At 43.1% G+C, this 25679-nt stretch overlaps 1 long non-coding RNA gene across 1 annotated transcript in view; it reads left to right on the top strand.

Annotated features, from left to right (window-relative positions):
• LOC123366311 overlaps positions 1–25679 on the top strand; it is a 42872-nt gene that overhangs the window by 8376 nt on the left and 8817 nt on the right. Inside the window, exon 2 of the long non-coding RNA XR_006578038.1 lies at positions 6577–6689. This is a non-coding gene — a long non-coding RNA (uncharacterized LOC123366311). The remainder of the gene's footprint in view (positions 1–6576; positions 6690–25679) is intronic.

The raw sequence follows: 25679 nt of genomic DNA, 5'->3' as shown, positions 1-25679 counted from the left end.
GTGACCACTGAGCTCAGCATGGAAGGGAAGTGCTACATTTATCACTCTTCGATTAATATGAACCCCAGATACAAACACACAGGTAGAACATATACAGGAGATAGTTGTCAGGAGCCACGTAAAATGTATAGTCTATAACGTTTTCATTGGTAATCTTATCTCTCCAAAAACACTTTAAAAACCTCAGCATTAGGTGTACTGAATAATCACAAATGGTGAATGGGCGGCAGATGGTCTGCATCATGCTGTGACAAGCACTTAAGGTTTTTCAAGCTATCTCACTTCTAATATGGATAATAAGCAGTATGGTAGTGATCTTGGCTTAATGGCCATTTCAGGAGTAAGTTCAGTTTTATGTGCATCTGCTTATTTCATAAGTTGTTAATAAAGTGCCCAATTCCACTTTCAGACATGATGATGGACACTGCAACTGGGCCAGCTGCCTCCCACGTGCCGCCTCAGGGCCTATGATCACGCTACAGGCAGCCTGCCTCAGTTTGCCCTCTTGAACTGTTCAAATAAACTTTGCTTCAGGCTTTCTCCTGGTCAAAAAATACCCCTTCTTGGGGACTGGGTTTATAAATATAACAAACTTTAAATAATATAAAATACACGTTAACATAGAATCCCAAAACAAAGTCATTCATAAGTCCACATAACCCAAGGTTATTTCTAATCATGGAGATCATTCCTGTAGTCTTTGAGAAAGTGTGAATATATTAATTCATGTTAAGTAACTTTTGCTTAATTCTAACACATATGCCTGTTCCAAAACAAAATTTACTAGCAGATCAATTGCAACACTTGGAATCTAAACCCCATGGAGCAATAGTCTTGCCTTCTTAAATTCTTATTTAATTCAATAGCTAGTTTTAAAAAAGCATCCATACAGGGAATACATACAGCATGCATTGTGTGTAGAGTATGTGCTAATCTCATGTTCTGGAGCATATCCTTTCCCAGTCTCATATCCTTTGGTCACCCAAAACTCCCAATGAAGTCAGAGAGCTCCCTAGATGTGCAAGAAATGCATACTTGTGCTCTCATGTTTTTAAAGGCCTTTGAAGATAAAAAACACATAGAACTGCTAAGATTTTTTAAAATATATTACATCCTCCTTTTCCACCCACACAAATCTTCATGCTACTGTAACTATTAAGCTAATTGTAGTTCAAAAGTATATGGACAACACTGCAAAGCATTCCCCCCCCTGCATTTTTGTGGGTTTTGCCCTTTCAGCCAATTTTCTGCTACAGAATTAATTTACAAACAATGCACGTTGTCTTCCAAATAACTGCTTTTGAAAGATGCCCCATTTACTGAAGCTCTTCTTGCCGTTAGGGCCACCCACCCTGCCCCCTGGAGACATGTCACTCTAAAGCTGTATTTATGTTTCTATTAGTAGACATTATTTGAAGCAGCAAGCTTTCTGCTAAACCCCTGGCATAACCTTTTCATTATTTGATGGTATACTTCTCAGCACAAATAGAAGAGAAAGAAGAAAAAAATATATAAGCATGTTCCTTTGTGGTGTTTATATTTATGTCATGAAACATCTGGTCTTAGCTTCTTCTGAAACATTCTTCTGAAGTGTTAGAATTTGTGAAAACATTTTGATAGCGAGTACTTGGCATAGATATCCTGATACATTCAGTCTCTATCATACTCTAAACAGGTTTTCACTAGTACTGTTTTTTTCAATAGAGGAGAAATGTTTTGTTTTCTTGACTATTTTTTTTTATTCAATTCATTCATATTTTCAATAGTGGTCCTAAGTGTGGTTTAAAGGTGTGTGCATGGGACTGAGGACCAGGAACTCCTGACTTTGAATTACAGCCATGACAAACTGTCAGTATCCACCATCATTTTAAACTCAGTGACATTCAGATCTGCTCTGAACAGGGTTCGTTGACATGATAGTTAAAATGCTACCCGACAGTATACACCATTACTACCACGATAATCAAATTTGGGGGAAATGCATATTTCCCTGCACCCAGGAAGCTCATATAGCTTTGTCTATTCATGGAGCTGATCCTCTGCTTGCATCTGGGTGAATAGCTCTAGTTCAAATTTATCAGCCTTTCTGCCCAGCTCTGACAGGAAGTGCCTTCCTTAGTCTTACGTGGACCCTGTGAACAGAGGCTTTCAGGTTCCTGACTGTCTGCAATAAATAATCTCTCTGCTTGTCCAGTTAAAGTGAACCTCACAGCCCCATTGGCCCCTCTTCTTCCTCCACTGCTTCCATTCCCACAGAATCTCCCTACCCCACACACCCTTATTCTTATTAGTTTTGTGACAAAAGGCTGTCTATATATCCCTACCACATAGAGTCCCAGGACAAAGTGACTTGCAGGAAGGTGTATTCAAAACTGATCAGAAATTGTCACTTTTATCACATTCTTAGGGGGATGAATGAACTTTTGCTGTGATTATTAACCCCATCCATTTTCCTTGTGGTGATCCACACTGGACCAAAAGTCTCCCAGAACAGCAGGAGGGCAAGCGGACAAGATCTAAAGTGGTGGAACGTCTAACCTGAGACAAGGCAAATCAAAACCAAAAAGGAAGAAAAAAAACAAAAGAAAAGGAAAAGAAAAACCAAGGGAAGATTTTTTTTCCTGTATTCAGAGGGAATAAAACAGAAGTCTGACCCACTGTTCTGGTTCAAGGAGGAGAAAGCCAGCACTACTTATCAAAGACAGGACAGATTCAGGCAGAAGGACAAGGAATTTATGATGAAGGAATCAAGACTTGCGGATTGACAGGTCCTGAGAGGAATATTTAATGAGTACTTAATGGCGCCTAAGGAGATGACAACACAGGTGTCCAAGCAACTGGCTCCTGGTCCAGGGCTTTTACCACCTGCCCACTGTAACACAACTACTCAAGACAATAGTCCAAAATGGACTGCTCCCTATTACCCAGCTTCCTCATGCCCATTCTATTGGCTTTCCACCTCTGCATGTGATCAGGGCAAAGAAAAGTGGCTGAACAGTTACAGGTCAGCAAATGGCAATGTGATGAATCTGCTACTCTTCTCCCACCTGCTCCAAAGGATCAGGCTTAGGCTAGAGATCGAAACAGCTTGTGAGCAGGTGCAGCAGGTCAGAGGCAGTGGCATGGGAGCTGTCTCCAGAAGGAAGGCTCCAGGGCAGTTGGGAGATGCTGATAGACACCATTGCCAGAGAGCTCATAGGATGCATGAGGTGCCACGTCTAGCAGCTGAAGTGCCTTAAATGCTTTTCTTGAGTCACGCAACACCTGGTGTGCTCAGTATTACCAAACCCAAGCACTGAAAGAACCAGAGTCTTTATTTCCCTTGGGGTTTTTTTCAGCCTTTTGGATTTACATTTCCAATCTTTTTCTCCACAACCATGAGGGCCAGAAGCTTTTTTTTGTATTTTTTAATGAAAACTGAGCTAGAGCTCCAGCTCCTGGAGTCATGTAAGGAAAAACACCAAAAATAGTGAGATTCATGATGAAAATCACAAGAGCTGGTAACAGTGCGCTTCCAAGGATTGTATCAGAACAAAGGTTGGGGGACCACAGCTATTCAGTGACCTGTACAGGGAGATGGATACAAAAGCATAAAATGAATTGCTCAGAGAGATACTTTACATTAAGGTGGGGTTCTTCTTCAAACATTTGCAATGCTTGCCAAGCTACCCGACAGCAGCTTCAGCAGCAGAATGAAGGGCCCTAAGACTACCATGAAGTCTGGCTAATTGATGCTCGTCAACAACATGCACCATTGACTGATGGTGACCACATTGACAAAGTGGGATGTCTCACAGACTCGACGTCTAGAGATTGGCTGCACATATTCCTTGGTTGGTTTGGAACCTGTTCAGTGGAGTCCAAAGATGTGGCAAGTCAAATCCCAATGGTTGAACAGTTGGATCAGTGAGAAGGAAACCATTCCAAAGTCTTTAGCCGACCACTCATCGCACCATAGGATTGCTGCTGACAGATTCCAATCTGGCAGTTGAGACCACAATGGATGCCTTGACATAAGTCATGCTCTCGGGTGACTGAAGATGTTTGTGTACAGTGGAAGACCTGGAGTGGCATGTAGCTTTTCCACCAGTCTGACCGTAGACTCTCTGCAATGAATGAGTGGAGGCACTCTGTGGCTCAGAACTGGTAGCCATGGAATAGAAGTGGGGTGCAGTGTGCCTGTGGTGATGCACATGGTCGAGCTCAATTCAACATCAACCAATTTAGTGTGAGGTGAACACCACCATGCAGGGGCACAGTATTCCACTGGGGAATAGCACAGTGCCAGAGCTGCTGAATGAAGTGTCTGTGTGCCTGTGCCCCATGTCGAACCGGCTAATTTGCTGATTAGATTATTTCTGGTCCTGACTTTGGCAGCAATCTTTTTTAGAAGGGCTGGGTGAAAATTTTCCATCACAATTGTTTTTTGATGGGGATTTTGATAAAACACAATTTTTCATGAAAAGTGACTGCTTTTAGTGGAAAATTCTGATTTTCCATGAAAAACCCAAATGCCCGAAAAACAAAATATTTCAGCCAAAAATATTTCAATTTTTGGCCCACATTTTTCAGTATTCAAAATTATGCAAAAAAAATCCATAATTATCTGGGGGCAGGGGGGAGAGAGTATTGCAGTTGGTTGGGGTATTTGTAGAATAGAGTGGATTCTGAAAATACATCTCAAATTACTTAATCTCTCTGTGCCTCAACTCCCCATTGTAAAACTGAGATAATAATCCTTCCTGTCTCCCTCATGTCTTGTCCACCTTTTAGATATAAACTCTTTGGGGGCAGAGACTGTCTCTTACTATGTGCAAGTACAATGCCTAGTGCAATGGGGTTCAATTTTTAGTTACGGTCCCAGGCTCTACATACAATACAAGCAATACAAAATAATAATTATAATAGTAAACAAACAGCTGCTGGTCAGACAACGCATTCTCAGGCTTTTCCACAGAAATTGGCTCCTGAAACATTTATCGCTGCTTCTCTGACAGTGGCTGATGTGTATAAATCTTTGCATGTCCATGGTGTTTGCTGAGCACACAGTGAGGACAGGAGTACTATGTGGGATTATTATTGTGCTAGTGGTAAAAATCACACTGACATGAAGACAACACTGTGCTCGTCTCCTTCCATCCTGCCAAGAGTGCCACAGATTTTTCCACACTTTTACAGTTTTTTATTCCCAGTGGAAAGTTCCACAGGATGGGAGAGCTGAGGGACGTCACCCCTCCCCCAATGGGATAAGAATGTGTTAACTCCCCATCTCTGCACCAGCTGAGGCTGCTGAATCCAAGGTGGAGAAGGATTTACTTTCAGGGGTAGGCAGTATTTGCAGAGCTGCCATCCTGGAGTGTTCTGCCAGAACTCAGTTTTAATTTGCTGACAGGAGCACAGCTGGCAGAAGCTGCATTAGGAGGCTCTGATTACACTTGGGTGTCTTGGCCATGCCCCCTGGTTAGCCAGTGCTACTCACATATGGTGTTGTGTCAGATGCACCTCAGGACACCCTACACAATTGCGCCCACACCCCTTTTGGGAGGAGTTGCTGTGCTTGGGGCCATGTATCACAGGTGGTGATGACACAGAGTGACTGGTGGAATCAAACCCTGGGCTTTCTTAGGAAATCCTTTTGCTTTTCCCTCTCCCATAAATCAGAATCAAACAACACACAATATTCTAACAAGATACTGGCCAGATCATTCTCTCCTAGGCAGCGGGAAAGATATTCCAAAAATGGATCAAAAATAGAGGAAAGTAAACTGCCCAATCAAATCCTTCCAAATGTTCAAAGGGTCAATTGCAGTCTCCAGCTCACAGGCCAAGTAGCAGAGATGCACACGGGGGACCTACACAGGAGTCTGGGGGGAAGGAAACCTTCTTCCCTGTCTGTGGAATCAGTGTGCAGCTACTAGCACAGACTTATAAATGTAGTGGCTTCTAGGCAACATCAACACCCCAGCCCAATGTGTGAGAGGGCGGAGTGACCGAACATTCCTTTAATGGGAAATCCAGAAACTCTTTCCCCAGCCTACTCCATCTTGTTCACCAAAGCACCTTAGGCACTGGGCCCTAGTGGGTAAGTCTACACTGCAATTAAAAACCCATGGCTTGCCCATGACAGCTGACTCAGGCTCATGGGGCTCAGGCTAAGGGGCTGTTTAGCTGTGGTGTAGATGTTTGGGCTCAGGCTGGAGCCCAGGTTCTAGGACCCGGTGAGGTGAGAGGGTCTCAGAGCCCAGGTTCCAGCCCAAGCCCAAATGTCTGCAAGCACTGCAATTAAACAGCCCCCGAGCCCAAGCCCAGTGAGACTGGGTCAGCCATCGGTTTTACTGCAATGTAGACCTATGCAGTGATCCTCATGCAGCTTTGTGCCACAATGCACTGGGACCTCATCCCTCCATACATAGCTTCCAGAATGCTACCCCTTCACCATACCCACTGCTGTCAAGGCCCTCTGTACCTGCAATGGGGGACCAACGCTTGCCACAATGTGAGCAGCTGCTACTCCTCAGGGAATTCTGCACCACATTCTGCCAGAGAGGCACTGCAATTACACCTTTCACCCACCAGGCGCTGCTGTGTCACCAGAACAGAAGGCAGCTGGCTCACGGGCCAGACCAGCAAGCCGTGCATAGGGAAGAGGAGATGCTTCTTTCTTCACAGCGCTTTGCCCTCAAGGCCAGGTGAGGAGGCAGGGGCTTTGAGGTGGACGGACAGAGTGGGACATGCAGGGCTGCTGGGGGGGTCACATAGACTGGGGTTCAGAAGGGCTAGTGAGGGGGGCACATGGTGTTGGGGACACAGGAGCTAGTGGGGTGATAGCCTTGAGTCATGGCTGAATGGGAGGAGGGTGCAGGGTCACACTGATGGGGGGAGGAGGGTGGCTTAGTGGGGGTGCAGGGACAGATGAGGACAGGGGCCGATGTGCCTGACTGAATGAGAGAGGCTAGGGGTCAGTCAGGGTCTGCATGGGGAAGACTCCCCAACTCTCTAGCAATCCCCGCCCCCCACAAAAAAAATCCCTTGTTCCATACTTCTCCCACCCACACCCAACAGCTCTCCAGGTTCACTCCCAGGCTCCTTCCCAACAATTTACTTCCCTGTCCCTCAGCTTCTCCATTGCCTCTGACTCCTCCAAGCCTTTGCACTGCTTCTGAGGGGTGCGGGAAATACAGTTCTGTACTGTAGTTTACTCAAAGTTCTGTATTAACATGCCTAGTAAGGAATCTATTTGTCAAAAAACATTTCCTGAATCCTTTTTGTTGTCTGTATTGTTACAGACATACTTGCTGACAGGTATTTTGAAATAAATTACCAAAATAATTGACACTGGCATGATTATATTGTGTTATTTTGACAAATAAAATATGCTGAATTTTAAAATATTGTGCACAGAATTTTTAATTTTTGGCTCAGCATTCGCCCAGGAGTAAGCAGCCAGCGAGTGTGGTTTCAGTGAGGGCAGCTGTTCCATATAATGAAAAGGCCATTTTACCCAAATACTGTAATATCTCTCCCGGTTACTACTCCCTGGAGATGTAACACCCAGCATATTGCCTGTAACCATAGTATTCATCTCAGATATGAGACTCCCTCCCATCCCTTATTATGGAATGCAAAGAGGTAGTAAAAGGCAGCAAAACATATGAGCAGAAGCACGCATACAGATAGAATGAGTGTAAATGAGTGGGTGTAAATGAATGAGAATACAGTCCTGAGTCTCAACAGAGACAATAAGAGAGACAGGAAAACTGGAGGGTACAAAAGCTATAGGATAGGGAACCTAGTTTGGGTATACAGTAAATGTGATCAAACAAAAAACATACAATTTGTGGCAGAGATAGCGTTCAGCTAGGTGTGTGTATAGCATCTAGCGATAATAACAATCATGAATGCTGCTACTGTATTTGATTTCTGACGGTGCTTCACGTCAGTAGTGCTGTCCTTGGGCATGTCTGTCCGCTTGGGAATGGTGCTTGTGCTGAAATGAATGCTTTTAGAAATGAAGCATATTGCAACATGAAATCAACAATGTCCGTGAAACAGCAAAAGGAACAGAAAGTGGAGATGAGAACATGAGAACGGTATTCTTGCTTATTTCCTTCTCTATGATCTCAGATCCAGAAATGGGCCTCCTGCTTTTTTTTTTATTTTGGATGGAGACCAGGGAGTAACCTAAATTTGGTATTCCCAGTCCAGACTTTGGAGGTGTTCAGAATCAAGGTACTACTGCAGCACAGCTCTATACAATCTGTTCAGGAGTTTAGTTCAAATAAGCACCCAAAAGTCTGGGCGCAGACTCTAGCAGCCACTGGATATGTAGAACTCCCACTGGCTTCATTGGGTGTTGCATGCATACACGTCTGTAAGATTTGGCCTTGGTTGTGTACTTGAACTTTATCCAGAGTATCTGAAACTTTGAATCTTTAAAATTGGACTAAAACAACAAGGACTTGTGCCACAAGGACTCCTCGTTGTTTTTGCTGATACAGACTAACACGGCTACCACTCTAAAATTGGACTGGAAATCTCATGAGAAGAGGTTTCCCCATGAGATTTCCAGTTATTTCCTGCTTCCAGTCAGGCTGGAAATAACATCAAAAACAGCTTTTTTTTAAAAAATGGTATTTTGGCTCTTACATTACTGACCCGAGCCAAAGGCAGGAAGTTTAGAGATATGCAAAAATAAAAAAATAAAAATGGGAGATTGGTGGGCAGGGAGCAGGAAGCTAACTGAGCTGAGCATTTAGGAACCTCAAAAAAGATTTGTTTGAGTCAGTTCTTATTTGTTTCTGAACCACAAGCAAAGTCCTTCCCTGTCCTGGAGCACAAGTAGCACCTTCTACCTCAACACACATGGGAATTTAAGGGGCTGAACCAGAGCTGTCTAGGGAAGGGGCAAGTAGGTCACTGAATGAAATTCTGTGTCCCATGTTGCAGGATATCAGACTGCGCAGTCATAGTGGTCCCTTCTGGACTTAAAATCTGTGAGTGAAATCCTCATCCTATTAATCAGTGGGCATTGACTACACAGATCCATCATCCATTCCCTCCTCCTCTCCTGTGGAGGGTGATATTGGAGGACATCACAGTTGAAATGTCAACTTAAAAAGCAATCCTTTCCCCAGCTCAATAGTTTCTTCAAATTCTGTCTGGGCTCAACATTTCTTTCTCAAAACCCAGCTTCCACTGCCTGGCATGCCCTCAAGCCACTTTAGGCTTCTGCCCCTCCCTGCAGGTAGCTTCAGCCAGGTCCTTTCCCCTGACCCAAGGTCACTTGCAGATGTCTAGGGTGACCAGATGTCCCAATTTTATAGAGACAGTCCTGATTTTGGGGTCTTTTTCTTATATAGGCCCCTATTATCCCCCACCCCCATCCCAATTTTTCACACTTGCTGTCTGGTCACTCTACAGATGTCTTTCCTAAATGAGCTTCTTGATGGCCGTTTTTTCAATGACCAGGTGACCAGGCCATCACCTGATCCCTGGGGTGTTATCTGACTTACAAGAGTCTGGGTATAGTTTTCGAGACCACAACAAGGGGGATCTGAGGCAGCAGAGGGTCAGATGCAAGATTGAGTACAGCCCTGTTACTCTTTTGTGTGGTATCCTCAACTCTAGTCTCTTCCTTGTTCAACCTACTCAACAGCTAAAGTAATCATCTTCTTCCCCTGCTCTCATCATGTCACCACTCCCCTTTCCCTGAAGAGTCATAAGAACGGTCTTACTGGGTTATTCCAATGGCCATCTAGCCCAGTATCCTGTCTTCTAACAGTGGCCAATGCCAGATGCTTCAGAGGGAATAAACAGAACAGAACAATTTTGATCCATTCCCTGTTGTCCAGTCCCAGTTTCTAGCATTTGGAGTTCTAGTGATACCCAGAGCAAGGGGTTGTGTCCCTGACCATCCTGGCTAATAGCTATGGATGGACCTATCCTCCATGAACTTATCTAATTCTTTTTTTAACCCAGTTATGCAACTGGCCAACAAAATCCCCTGGCAACAAGTTCCACAGATTGTGCATTTTGTGAAGAAATACTTCATTTTGTTTGTTTTAAACTTGCTGCCTATTAATTGCATTGGGTGACCTCTTGTTCTTGTGTTATGCGAAGGGGTAAATAACACTTCCCCATTTACTTTCTCCACATCATTCATGATTTTCTAGCCCTCTATCATATCCGCCCTAAGTCAACTCTTTTCTTAGCTGAACAGTCCCAGTGTTTTCCATCTCTCCTCATATGGAAGCTCCCTTCTCTATACCTTTTCCAATTCTTATACATCTTTTTTCAGATGGGGTGACCAGAATTGCATACAGTATTCAAGGTATAGGCATACCATGGATTTATATAGTGGCATTATGGCATTTTCTGTTTTATTATCTGTAATCTTTCTTAATGATTCCTAACATTCTGATAGCTTTTTTTGGCTGCCATTGCACATTGAGCAGATGTTTTCAGGGTACTATACATGATGACTCCAAGATCTCTTTCTTGAGTGGTAATAGTTAATTTAGACCCCAACATTTTCTGTGTATAGTCGGGCATTATTTTTTCCAATATACATTACTTTGCACTCATCAACATTGAATTTCATCTGCCATTTTGTTACCCAGTCACTCAGTTTTGTGAGATCCCTTTGTAACTCTTTGCAATCAGCTTTGCACTTCTCTTGAGTAATTTTGTACCATCTGTAAATGCTGCCACCTCACTGCTTACCCCTTTTTCCAGATCATTTATGAATATGGTGAACAGCAAAAGGTCCCAGTGCCGTCCCTTCGTTGCTCCCCGTCTCTTTTCATTTAAAGTTCAAACTCCTCATTCTCACTTTTAAGGCTCTGCACACAGCCTTGCTCTCAACGTCATCTTGTTTCTAATCTCCAGTGGGCCTCCAATTTACCCCTCATGCTTTTTCCACTCTTCTCACTTTACTACTCCTTTTATATCTGTCTCCTACTCTCACTTTAGGGCCATGTTTCACATTGCTCTCTATGCCTGAAACAACATCATCTCCCCCTTCATGCATTTCCTTCAAATCTCTCTTCAAAATCCATTTTCCGGTGCTGTCTTCTTCTCCTTTCCTTGTGTTAGCTCAGTCTCCACTTAAAATATCAGAATAAATCTGATTTGCTCACTATGTCATATGGCTCACTTTTTAGAAAATCAGTTTTAGAGCTCATCCCTGCTTTCCCTACCTCCATTCTTTCATGGTCTGATTTAGTGCTTGATTCTGCCACCTTGACATATATTAGGTAGTACTTTACCATGCCAGCAGTCCTGCTGAAATCAAGGAGCCTTCTCTTATAGGAAGGTACCAGACAATATGAGTCAGGATGTCAAAATGGAGCTCTTAGATTGGAAATTCTCCAGGGTGAGGTCCATGTCTATTTTGTTAATCTCTGTAAAGTGCCATGAAAGGTTAAGGCACTTTATAAAGACTTTATTTATTAATAATAATGGTCAAGGGTTTAAGAGCCTAACTTCAAATACACATTTCTGAAAAACTTGCCCAATAATCACTCCCATACTTAGTCACACTGTCACGGGCCATGTTCTTTTAACACTGTTTGGTATATAGATTTCCATTTCTTTGCTTTAAGCCATGTGTATGTTGTTTTCATTTTCATTCAGAGGAAAGCCTGTTTTCACTTGCTCTGCTCTTTTCTTTTTCCCCTTAAAGGCCAAAGATCTAGTCCTCTCAATAGTCAGCCATGGAGTTTGTCATCCGTCAAGCTGCACAGAATCACAAGACCTGGCCTTCATTTTTAAAACATTCACATACTGATCTATTGTTCCTGCAGCAGCCTCATTTCTGGTAATAAATGAAAAGAGACATCCAAATATCACATTTTTCTTCAGGCTGAAATAGTTCTGGAACTGATCCATTGGTAGAGTTAACTTCATGTTATCCTTTTATATTACAAAGCCAAATGTACTTCCAATGCATCATACCCAATCACATGAAGGAAAGCAGATGCTTGTCATCTTTTTCCTCACCATGTTGCTTGCACACAAATACAGTTCAAGCATTTGTCTCTACTTCCTCCTGTTCTAAGATAAGTTCTCTCCAAAAGTCAGGGCTTGTTATGATTTCAGGATGCCATTTCTCTGATATTTATACCATCAGCACAATACAGTGATTGCCCAGCCATATCATAGGCTGCAAATGTAAGATCAGAGTCTGTCACCTGGCTGACTAAGGGAAGAAAGGTGGGTTTTAGCTACCTTTTGTGGTCATTGTATGCTGGAGCTGGTTAAGTCCTTGGTGTACAATAGAGCAGCCTTAATTAGCCACCTGTCCTTGGTACCTTGCTACAATTATGTGTCTTTGTCACAATGAGGTTAGACTAGCATAATGCACTCTACAAGGGCTTCAAGTATCAGAGGGGTAGCTGTGCTAGTCTGGATCTGCAAAAGCAGCAAAGAGTCCTGTGGCACCTTATAGACTAACAGACGTATTGGAGCATGAGCTTTCGTGGGTGAATACCCACTTCGTCGGATGCATGTCTACAAGGGCTTGTCTATGCTAGAAAATTAGATGATATTAGAACATGACTCTGAAGAATTATGGCCACTAAAATTCTGTTAAACACTCAACATAAAGAGGGACTATCATAAAATCATAAATCATAGAAATGTAGGGCTGGAAGGAAACTCAAGAAGTCATCTAGTCCAGCCTCCTGCCCTGAGGCAGGACCAAGTAAACCTAGACCATCCCTTGTCAAACCTGTTCTTAAAAACCTCCAATGATAAAGATTCAACAACCCCCATTGGAAGCCTCTTCCAGAACTTAGCTACCCGTATAGTTGGAAAGTTTTCCCTAATATCTAACCTAAATCTCCCTTGCTGCATATTAATCCTACTACCCCTTCTCCTACTTTCAATGGACAAGGAGAACAATTGATCACCATCCTCTTTATAACGGCCCTTACAATATTTGAAGATTGAGGTGGGAGCTGATGATAGTCTTCTTTTCTAAATACTAAACATGCTCAGTTTTTTTAACCTTTCTTCGTAGGTTTTCCTAAACCTTGTATAGTTTTTTGTTGCTCTCCTCTGGAGTCTCTCCAGTTCATTCACATCTTTCCTAAAGACCCATAGTTGGATATTGTACTCCAGCTGAGGCCTTACCAGTGCCAAGTTGAGCAGGACAATTAGTTCCCATGTCTTACGTATAACACTCCTATTAATGCATCCCAGAATGATATTAGCTTTTTTTGAAACTGCATCATAATGTTGACATATTCAATTAGTGATCCACTATGACCTCTGGATCTTTTTCAGGAGTACTAATGCCTAGCAGTTATTTCCCATTTTGTAGCTGTGCATTTGATTTTTCCATCCTAAAACACATACTTTGTACCAGTCTTTAGTAAATTTCATCTTGTGGATTTCAGACAATTCTCCAATTTGTCAAAGTTGTGTTGAATTCTAATCCTGTTCTCAAAAGCTTTCCTCCACAAATTTTAAAGAGCATACTCTTCACTCTGTGATCCAAATCATTACTGAAAATACTGAAAAGTACTGGACCCAGGACGGACCTGGTTATGGTATTTACGCTTAAACCCAACTAACTGGTATGATGTTAAACATGACAGTCCCTGTCCATCCTGAGTGTCGAACAGCCTGTTTAATATTGTGTTAGTTACCATGACCCTTCAAGGCTTGTTATATCATGATATAATTTTTTAGTATCACCAAGCCTTAAAAGGATACCATTTAAGACCACTGGGAACTTAAGTTAGTGTATAAAGTGGCTGCTTATGTATTAATTGATACTTTGCAAAGAGAATATTTTACAATGGTTCTCTGTAGTCTATACTGGATTCCATTTAGTGTCAAAGTGGAGTTTAAGGTATTGATCTATAAGGCCCTAAAAGGTTTGGGAAGTGACTACTAGAGAGATCCCTTCTATCTTTGCAAGAACCATACTACCACAGGAGTGATCAGTGGAGGAATTTGAACTAACAAATCTTTTTTCTAATAGGGAGTGGATTGGTAGCAGGTTTTTTCCATGTGGGGTCCTCCATTCTGAAACTTCCTTCCTCTTCCTGATCTGAGAAAGTCCAGATTTACTGAGCTTCAGAGCATGCTGACAAGACACATTTATTTTCTGAGGTTTTTCTTGAGATGAAGGGTTGACAGAATCAGGATGGCTAGTTGGGGGAGGCTATCGCTTTTTGTTGGACGGTTGGCATTGGGACTGTTAAACGTTTTTGGATTTTTATTCATAGTTTTGTATGCAATAATTATACAAGTTATTAGAGTCATTGTGATTATTTAAAAAGCATCAGATATGAAGAAATAAGTAAGTTATATCATCAGGTTTTAAGCTGTGCAAACAAAACAGGCCTAGATGTTTCCTTACCCCTTGTTTTGCTCAATAAACTAGGAACGTTAATTTAAAAAAACCACTAAATTAATGAAATATTAAGGCTATATACTTAGACTCACAAAATCAGGAAATGTCAAAAGACTGAATATATAACCATAACTCTGCCTGCTAGTGCATGTGTATTAATGATAGAGGTTTTAATATACATGAAAACAGGTCACCCTACATACATAAATTATTTTAAAATCATAGAAAAAATTGATTGGTGGAGAAATAGTTTCTAATGATATGCGATTATCATAATGCAGGGGTCCCCAATGCGGTGCCCGCAGGTGCCATCCTGGCCGGTGGTGGAGCTTCCTCCGAAATGCCGCCGAATTTCTGCGGCATTTCGGCGGCGACGCCTCTGATGATGTCACTTGTCAGCGGCAAGTGACATCATCGAGAGGCATCGCCGCCGAAACGCCGCAGAAATTCGGTGGCGATGCCTCTCGATGACGTCACTTGCCGCCAACAAGCGATGTCATCGAGAGGCGTTGCCGCCACGGTCCTTCATCTGGTGCCCGCCAGACGAAAAGGTTGGGGACCACTGTCATAATGCATAGGCAAAAGAGGGCAAAGTTAGGGTTGTACATGCAAGCTTAACTGTAGCATCTCCTAGCTTTTGTATAAAGCTGGCCAAATGATAATCTGGAGCCTGATCCAAAACCCATGGAAGTCAGTGAAAAGTCTCCCTTTGGAATTTTGGATTAGGACTTCAATAATTTTTCAATGTACTTCATGATAATTTGCCATTAAATGATCAGTCAGTAAATTTGTATTCGTTATTTGCCCATTTTACAAAGCTGGGCAAACAGTTCATGGCTATTCACAAATATATGCACATTTAACATTTTTTGAATATTCACTAATAAATTATTATTGCTCACCTCTCCCAGCTCTATTTTTGAGGGCTTAATTGGACTTCAACGGAAGCTGCTGGCAGCTCAGCACTGTTGAAAATCAGGCCACTTATTTAGGTATCTAAATATGTACTGAAAACCCTTTTGTGCATCTGTTTTTGAAAATCTTGGCCATAAAATGCTGGTACACTGTACATACAATACACTGCCTCCGCCATGCTAGCCCCTTGTGGCCATGACAGCAACGTAAACCCCTCACTGCCAGCTCAGATTTCCCACACTACTGTTGTCTCTTATAGACCAGCATGAATGTGGCTGACACTGCTAATGCTTCCGAAACCAAATCCATAATTAAGAACTGACCACGTCCCATGCCTGTCACCGGGAGACTAGTACAGTGGCTGGGCAAGGCAGTCAGTCCATGGCATTGACAAGGAGGGGATGGGAGGGGAGGGGAAGATTTGTTTTTTTAATTGGAATTCTTAATCTAGCAGAAGAGAATATCTGGTTTATTAAGCAGGTAGGTTTCCATAAAAGATCCTGCCTCCAGGAGGTATAACAAGGCAGCTGTCTTGGGGTTGTTTTCAGTAAACAAGAGGATTGGAAGCCACGTAATGTCAACAGTTTTTCCCCCCTGCATACCAGCATTCATAGCTGCCAAAAAACAGGCAAACTCTTGCCTCCAAAAATAAAAAGTGATTATACTCTGTCTAACCAAGCCTACCCTTAGCTGCACCACTGCCTATCACAAAGAGAAGGGAAGAGAGATATTATGTGGTATTGTTTTTGGGAAGTTTCCATTTGGGAGTTTGCATGAATTACGTGGGTGTGTTGTTGGTGATAAGTTGAGTGTCTTCATGTATTCAACAAGCTCTCTGCTTAACAGAGCACACCAGTTATCCTTAAGGCTTTCTGAGTACATCAGGCACACATTTTATTTAATTAAAACATCACTGAATGCAATGAGAAAGTCACAATTCTTATCCTGCACTCAAGGAGAGTTTGTCTCTTCAAACCTCCTAGCTTCTTCTGCCACTGAGAAGCCTATCTGGACAATCTTCCTAAAAACATTCAGTACCATCCCCTGCATCTTACGGACTCTGATTCAACTTCTCTGGGCTGTGCAAAATCCCTTCTGTTCATTCTGGTTCTCCAGCCTTCCCTGGCTCTCCATATACCAACCCACACTCCATTTCACGTTGCTCCACCCTTTCCCAGTCCTATAATATCCTCTGCAAACTGCTCCTCCCTAAAGGTCAGATCCAACTTCCACTGAAATCAACAGGAGCTTTTCCATTGTTTTCAATGAGTGTTAGATCAAACCCCATGCATAATGGAGATTCTTCCCTAATAGACCCAGCGATAGAGTGAGAAACTAAGGAGCGTGTGTGCACACATGCACCTGCCTCCATGTTTACCAGCAATGACAGTTCCCCCAGCTGCTCCGCAGAGCTCTCCTTTTAATCCTCTCCATTTCACAGCTTTTAGTTCTTGTCCTTTACACTGTAAGAGTTACATGTATACAGTCTTTAGTCCAGCTTCCAGTAATTTGTGGGTTTGGGAATTTCCAATAATGTCGGAAAGACTGTGACAGGTTGGTCAGGTGCCTGATTCTGGGTATTTCAGTGTGAATGTTTAAATTCCAGCCCATCTCCTGCTGATACACAAACTTGACTGACCTAAGTTCCAGCAAGAGGCTTTTTGTTTGTTTGTTTGTTTGTTTTTGCACTATCCATTGTTAGGGGGGTCTCTTTAGATTACATACAATTAAAAATACCACATTGCACACACCAAACGTTGACTTGAGTCCATTTCTTGTTTTTGATTAGGCAAAATCCTAGGCCCATTCAAGTAAATGGAAGTTTTGCCATTGACTTCACTAGGGCCAGGGTATCATCCATATTTTAGAGAACTGTGTTTTGAAAATTAAAAGTAATATTGGCCATGATATTCAAAAGTGACTAGTTATTTTTGGGGGTTGCCAAATATCACAGTTCATGTTTGAAAATCTTAGTCAAGGTTTGCAGTTATATGGCTATCATTAATGAACACTGCCCAAGTATTAGTTACAATAATGGAGCAATGGAACAAGTTATTTCACATGGGTCACACAACTGGCAAAACACAACAAACAGTAACATAAAAAATGAGTCAAAAAGGAACAAAGAATAATCAACAGTGTGGTTGGGCTGCTGTAGGGATGTGACCCTGCATGGCTGAGAAAACATTGTCAAGCTCCAAAATATTGCAACTTTAATATCATTTCAGGGAGGTTATGCTATTGGGCATTACTTATGTGATATATTTAAATTAACTGCACTGTAGTTCAATGAAAATTCTCACTAAGCAATACAACAGAGCAAACTTCTGCATTTAGATACATGCATGCAGCCATCAATGAGTACAAGAACATTGGGTGAAATTTTCAATTGCCCGGCATTGGCCTAACTCTGATCCTACTGAAGTCAGTTTTACGATAGGCTTCAGTAGAAACAACTGGAAGTTATTTACATATACCCAAGGGAAGGATTTGGCCCCAACAATATAAACAAGCCATTCTTACTTAATTCCTGTTCATCCCAGTACCAGCTTGAAGGTACCATATCATAAAATTATTGGAATGCAACATGGTCCACAGCAGTTGGTCCAATAAAAAATATTACCTCACCCACCTTTTCTCTCTAAAAGAATGGGAACAGTCTAGATGTGGGAAGATTTCAATGGGCCTATCACAAGCCAGTTAACATATTTGCTAGAAAGATATCTGTCAGTTATGAAAACAAAAAACCATCAATGAGTAACCAGTGCTGCAATTAGGAAAAACTATTTGCACTTCCTGTAGAAAAAAATATATTTATAGTTGTTTTTAGTTTGGTTCAAGTTTTTTGGCTGTTTCACAAAAACTGAAATTCTTTCCTGTTTTACCAAAGATTTCTTATATTTCTAAAAAAAAGTATAAGAGAAAATGTTTGCAGCGGGGCAAAAATGACTATCTCTGCAAATAGGGATAATCTCTCTTCTTGAAAATGGTATAATTTTACTAAAAGCAAATGGATGAAACCTGCAGTTTATTTCAGGGGTGGAATTGTGCCCATTTTTTTGCTTAGGAAAACAAACAAACAAACAAAACAAATACAAAGCCCCTTTTTGCTGACAGAAATTCTGACCTTGACGAAATTCAGAAATTTTCACAAAAAACAAAGATAGCAGTAGATAGTTCCTGCCCCAAAGAGGTAGCAATCTAAATAGACAGGACAGACAATTACTCTAATTTTACAGATGGGGAATTGAGGTGCAGAGCAATTAAGTGAATGCCCCAGCATCATACTGGAAGTTTGTGGACGGAGCTGAGAATTGAACCCACATCTGCTGTAAACCAGTGCCTTAGCCACAAACCCAGCCTTCCTCTGTGAAAGAACAAGAAAAGAAACAAAATTTTAATATCTTAATAAGAAAATTTGCAAAACAGAAATGGACGGATTTGAATTATTCCATCTGCAAATTCCTTTTACTATAGAAATTGAATTAAGAAGTGTCTTAACCATAACATTTACATGGAAAAAAATTATTTCAGGGTTGGTGAAATGTAGTTTGCTGCTGGGAGGGTAAATGGGACGTATCAAGTTCTACAATGGAGTCTGCCGTAGTTTTCATTTTTTAATTAGTACAGAGATGAACTTGTGGAGACTCAAAATCCCATCATGCACCATTATTATTATTAACAGTTGTCTTCTCCCATCAAAATAAAACATAACAGACTGGACCCTATAGCTTGCAGAACTAGTCGATTAAAGGTGAGAGGTGCTGCTGCCTATTCTGTTTAATTAATACAAATTTGGTATGGCCTTGTCATGTTGCCAGCGTGTCTCAGTGGGCAAAGTTTGAGTGCCTCCTTACTTAGATTACTTTCCTATGGTATATAAGAATTTAAGCTAATTTTAACTATACGACTAGACATATTTTGTTGGCTTTTGTCTCTCCCTGTAATTTCTGTTTTTAAAACTTAGAATGAGTCATTATAAACATACAGGATGTACAAACCCTAATGCCAAGAAGACACATACCCACCCTCCATTTCTTTGTTTCTGGCACTATCCAAACATATAGTAAGTGACAGTCCCTGCCCTGAAGAGCTTAGAATTTAAATAGATAAGACAGACAAAGGGCAGGAAGGGAAACAGAGGCACAGAAAGGTGAAGTGACTTGCCCAAGGTCACACAGGACATATGTGGTAGAGCTAGGATTAGAACCATAAACTCTCAAACTCTTGAACCTGGCTTATAGTGATTTAGTTTAATTTGTAAGGAATTGACTTAATCTAAATATGGAGATTTAAATAAGTTAAGTGACCACACAGGAGTTTTGCACCAGTTTAACTAAGTTGTTTTAAAGCCAATTTTAGTTAAACCAGTGCAATGTTGTGTGTAGACCATCTTTGTGCTGCAGAATATGTAGACAAGCTGAATAGGATAAATGAAATGCCCAGATAAAGGGACGGCAAGCACCAAGGGCCTGATTCACCACTGCAATACTCTGGAGTATTGTCACTCTGGAGTTACACCCATTGTTTGTAGTGTAAAAGCAGTAGAAAGACGCAAAAAAAAGTGTGCTTTGATTGCATTGCCCCCTCAAGGCTTTGAGCAAGATTTCAGACTATAACGCTACTTTGGATTTCTTTTTTAAACCAACCATGGCTGTAGCTTTGAGATCCACTACATATTCACTTTTGCCTTTTTGCTTAAAAGTCTTGAAAATATCTATCACTTCAGGCACAGGAAAGATAATATTACACCTTACTCATTCCTTTTAAGAATTATTACTTTCCAATCAAGGTTGACAGTCTTCCCTTTTTTACACAAATGATGTAAGCCCTTTTTATAAAGAGTGCAGTTCCATCCAAGTTCAGTTGATTTAATTTCTCATAGAAAAGGAGAAAAAAGAAAGAAAAGAAAAAGGATATTGCATTTTAAATAAAATTCCTCCAAATAATATCCTACCGAAGCTTAAAGTCTGAGAGAGAGCTGCTTGTGGTGTCTTTATATTGCAAATGCTGAGGTATAGATTACTTATATAAACTTTAGTCACTGATAAAGCTGCTTAAAACCTGAAGAATGCTGAAACAGCTGTAGCACTGTATATGAGTCATTTGGACCATGACAGAGATGTGGACACTGAGGTAGGAGCTTGGTTGTTCCGCTAGCTTACTGAAGTTCTTTGCTGTTAGATTCAGCTGCCAGACAAAGAACTAATAATGTCTGCTAATCTAATAATATATTTCATGCTATGGAAAACCCCGTGAAGCACGTAAGGTTATTGTTAAGACAAGTGTTTATCAATATAACCTTGGTTTAACAGTCCTTACAGAACTGCCCGCAGACTGAGGCTGCTGAGTGGACACAAGAGGTTCTGACATGGGGTTTTTAGAAGCAGCTCTGAATGCTGATCTGGTTACCTTAATTAGGAGGTAGAGTCAGGAGAATCATTGAAAAGATTTTGTACATTGGGAATGGGAAATGCACAATCACACTCACTCTTCTATACTGAAATCTTCAAGATTATGTTTCCAGGAAGAAAGACAATAGCAATATTAATCAAGCTGGCTTTTAAAAGTCTTTGCTGCAGATTGGTACATATGGCTCTCTCGCATATATCCTAGCAGTAGTTGTGGTGGAAAATGAACATTTGCAATTTGCAGGCTGTGAACACATTGCAATGAATTATGTTAGTTTAAGAAGCTCACATTTGTAGTTGGGAGCTGGTAATTATTTACCATGAAATGTGATTGCTACTGTCAGGTGATGGTGACATTCACCTGCTTTATGCATTCACTAACATCTTAAAGACTCGGTATAAATTTCTTTGTAAGGGGCTCAAGGAGGAGCATTTATTTGAAACATTTAATTCAAATTAATGAAATTTTAAGATTTACCATCCCAGGCATGTGTCAGTGCTCATAAACACACACATTTGCTGGATATAACATACCAGACATGTCATTTGCGGAGCCTCATTCTTATGTCACTAGCACCAGCGTACTTCAGGATTGGCTCAGAGATTCATAGACTTTAAGGCTAGAAAAGACCATCATTAGAGTGACCAGATGTCCCATTTTTATAGGGACAGTCCTGAATTTAAGCCCTCCTACAGGTGTCCCGACTTTTTCTTTAAAATGGACAAATTGTTCCGTATTTTCTGTCTCCCTCTCCCCCCACCCCACCCCCCGGTCAGTACTGGTGGGTCCTGATGCTGGTTGGATCCCTACTCGCCAGTCGCCTGCCCATCAGCGGTGAGTGGGCAGGTCCACTGGCCAACGATGAGGGTGGGTGTGCAAAGCTGGTAAGGGGGCGAAGATACAGCATGTGGGGCCAGCTGCCCCCCCTGCTGGTCCGTCAGCACAGCCCCTGCTGCGTGCTGGCTGTCAGCCAGCAGGGCCCTGCCCCCCATCCCGTTTCCGCCCGGCACTGGCTGCGAATTGCGGTGGTTGGTGAGTGCATGGAGGCGCCAGGGGGCAGCCAGTTATGTGTCGCCTCTGCTGCCCAGCCATCAGCACTTTATATGCTCCCCATCTCGCTGTCCTCACCCTGCTTTCCCCCTTTGCTGCCCCCCTCCAGCCCCACCGCTCCTCCGTATCCCCTCCAGCGGGGCGCGTCCTGCTCCCGGCGCTGTGTGGAGAACCAGCCCCTGGTCTGAGTGCTCAGCTCACCAACAGCCTGGCTGAGAGGCTCCTTCCTTCCCCCACTGCCTCTGGCTGGGGCAGCACCCTGGGAAAGCCCACGACCCTCTGGCTCAGGGTGCTGGCCAGGAGAAGCCGAGCCCTGCATGTGCCAAAGTCCCACACTGCGCTGGCACATGGAAGTCTCTCCGCCCCTCAGCTAAGCTCTGGAGTGGCGGGGCCGGGGGGAGCTATTTCCAGCCTGCTCCCACCCCGACCCTTCAGCTCCACAGCAGCCCCAGGGCAGGGGCTTAGCACCCTCTTCTCCTGCATCCCCGTCCCCCCCACCACCACCACCCTGGGTCCTGCCCCCAGGGAGCGTGGGGCTGCTCCACCCCTATGCACCCTCATCTGTTGAGCCACCTCTCTGGCCTGGTTCGCTGAAGCCCCTGCAGTCAGGTTCCCTGGGCCCTGGTGCACAATGCGTCCTTAGGGCTTAACCCCTTCCTGCCCGTGCTGTAGCCACGGGACAGGAAGTGACTGGGTTATGTTGGTAGCCAGCAGCAGCTTGGAGGTGTTAGCTGCCTTTTGACACTGTGCGGGCAGGAAGGGACAAGCTGCTTCCAGCCACGGGAGGGGAGGGGGGGGGGAATGGAGGGGGTGTGAGAAGAGATGAGCTCTGCAAAGACATGGGCCAGGTCATCCCCACCACCCCCCTGCAGCTGGAAGCAGCTCTTGTCCCTTCCCTCCTACACAGTGCCGAAAGGCTGCTGCTGGCCACATTCTGGTGTGAACCCTGGCAGAAATCTGGGGAGGAGGGATATGTGACCCTGTGCGACCCCTTCCCCCAGTGTGTTGCCTCGGGAAGATCAGTGCCAGGTACCAGGAGAGGTGGATCTGTTCTGGGGGCCCAGCCAGGCATGGAGGGCAGAGAGCACCGGACAGGGAAGGTCAGGTCAGTCGGTTACTCCCCCTGTGTGAGAGAGTGTACAAGAATGTGTGTGTGTCACCTCTCCCCATGTGACCCCTAAAGCCTTAAAGGTAAGAAGGTAAATAAAAAGAATCCAACTACGCAGTATTTCTTTTTAACAGGGGCTCAGTCAACTTGATGTTAATTTGAATGTTTGTACGATTCATTGCCATTGAACTTGCTTGAATATGAGTAATTTTACCAGGTGTCCTGTATTCAGCATAGGGAAATACGATCACCCTAACCATCATGACCATCTAGTTGGACCTCCTGCACAATTGCAGGCCACAGAACCTCACCCACCCACTCCTGTAATAGACCCCTAACCTCTGGCTGAGTTACTGTAGTCCTCAAAACATGATTTAAAGACTTCAAGTTACAGAGAATCCACCATTTACATTAGTTTAAACCTGCAAGTGACTCGTGCCACATGCTGCAGAGGAAGGCGAAAACCCCCAGGGTCTCTGCCAATCTGACCTGGGGGAAAATTCCTTCCCGACCCCAAATATGGTGATCAGTTAGACCCTGAGCATGTGGGCAAGACCCATCAGCCAGATACCTGGGAAAGAATTCTCTGTGGTAAGTTAGAGTCCTCCCCATCTAGTGTCCCATTCACTGAGATGAATGGAGTTGTTCTGAGATAAACCAATGTAAGTTAGAATAGAATCATGTCCAAGATTATCAGATAGCTTGGGCTAGTAGCTCTGACCCTTTGGCTCAATAGCCAAATATTCATCTAAAAAAAGATGGGGATTCACATTCTAATCCAAACTACTTCCAGTGCCTGGACATGATGGTTTCAGTAGTTACATGTGAATGCTAGTGGTGGGATGTTGCCTAAAGGAAATGGTGTGTAAAACTGAGCGATGTGCCCATCTCTCCACATCCATTCCTGCATGTGGGTCTATTACTCAAGGGACAAATTCGGTCCACAGATGCACACACCAACAAGCACATCTTTACTGTATCCAAGGAGGAGAATCCTTTTCAGATTATGTTCCGTCCCTGCATCTTCCTTCCCCTACATTATTATCCTCTAAATATGTTACCACATGCCTTCTTAAAAACTGCTCTGTTGACTACTCCATATAAATGCCTTTCCCCTAACCTTTTGTGGGAGGCCCTATACTGCAGTCCCTCAGCTTCTCCCCACCAGCACCAGTCTCTCTGAAGGAATGTCCATTTTGGCCTCCTCTTTCTTCTGTCAGCCTCTCTTACTGACATTTGAAAAAGGTAACTCAGTGTCAGAGGGCCTCCCATCACTGCTCCTGCTAGACTATCCCTTCCACCACTGTTTCTCCTGGGGTTCTCATTGGTTGACAGGAGGCACTGCATACAGCTGTACCTACTCAGCAGGATGCAAGTGAGATGGGGGACTAGTAGCTGCACTGGCAGAAGTGGAGGATATAGGAAACCTTTAAAAAAATCAGGTGTGCTCTGAGCCTGATCGTTTCTAATAAACATTAAGTGTTGTAGATGGGAGTGTGTGCACAACACCCACCTCTGCCCAGTGGCCTGGCTGGTACATGAATATGAGCAACAGAACAACTGCAAAGAGCAGAGGTTCTCAACGTGTGGGTCGGGACCCCAAAGTGGGTCATGATCCCATTTTAATGGGGTCACCAGGCTGGCGTTAGACTTGCTGGAGCTTGGGGCTGAAGCCTGAGCCTCACTGCCTGAGGCCGAAGCTGAAGGCCAAGTGCCACCACCTGGGGCCAAAGCCCTGGGCAGTGGGGCTCAGGCTTCAGCCCTGGGCAGCAGAGCTCAGGTTACAGGTCCCCCCTGTCCAGGGCTGAATCCCTTGGGCTTTGGCCCTGGCCCTGGCCCCCTCTTGGGGTCATGTAGTAATTTTTGTTGTCAGAAGTGCGGTGCAGTGAAGTTTGAGAACCCCGGGCAAAGAGACAAATTTGGCCAAGATTTTCCAAAGTGACTAGTTTGAAGGCCTCAGTGTTTCGGTGCCCAATTTGATGTACCTGAAAGGGCCCTGTTTTTAGAAGGAGGGTGGAAAAAACATGCATCTTTGGAGGTCCATTATTATTATTTTGTTACAGAAGCATCTATGATCCCCAGACATTAAAGTCTTATATGCTAGTCACTGTACACAAATATGGCAACAGACAGTCCTTTTCCCAAACTGCTTACAAGATAAATAGACAATGCAGACAAAGTGTGGGAGAAAGGAAGTATTCTTAGCTCCATTTTACAGATGGGAAACTGAGGCACAGAGGGCCTGATCCTCAGCTGGTGTAAGTCAGGATAGTTCCATTGACTTTGATAATTATTGACTATTTTATTATTAGTTATTAACTATATTATTAACTATTAATTAGCTATTTGTGGCAGTGAAAATATCTTTGTTGGTGATGCATATTTTCTTCACTATCTGGATGTCAATCAAATGTCCAGTTTGTACATCGGCCAAACTGGACAGTCTCTAAGGAAAAGGATAAATGGACACAAATCAGACATTAGGAATGGCAATATACAAAAACCTGTAGGAGAACACTTCAACCTCCCTGGCCACACAATAGCAGATCTTAAGGTGGCCATCCTACAGCAAAAAAACTTTAGGACCAGACTTCAAAGAGAAACTGCTGAGCTCCAGTTCATCTGCAAATTTGACACCATCAGCTCAGGACTAAACAAAGACTGTGAATGGCTTGCCAATTACAGAACCAGTTTCTCCTCCCTTGGTTTTCACACCTCAACTGCTAGAACAGGGCCTCATCCACCCTGATTGATCTAACCTCGTTATCTCTAGCTTGCTTCTTGCTTGCTTATATATACCTGCCCCAGGAAATTTCCACCACTTGCATC

The sequence above is a fragment of the Mauremys mutica genome, chromosome 1 (assembly GCF_020497125.1).
Source record: "Mauremys mutica isolate MM-2020 ecotype Southern chromosome 1, ASM2049712v1, whole genome shotgun sequence".
NCBI lineage: Eukaryota > Metazoa > Chordata > Testudines > Geoemydidae > Mauremys > Mauremys mutica.
Note: the sequence above shows the minus strand (reverse complement) of the source record. Positions and strands in the feature narration are given on the sequence as shown.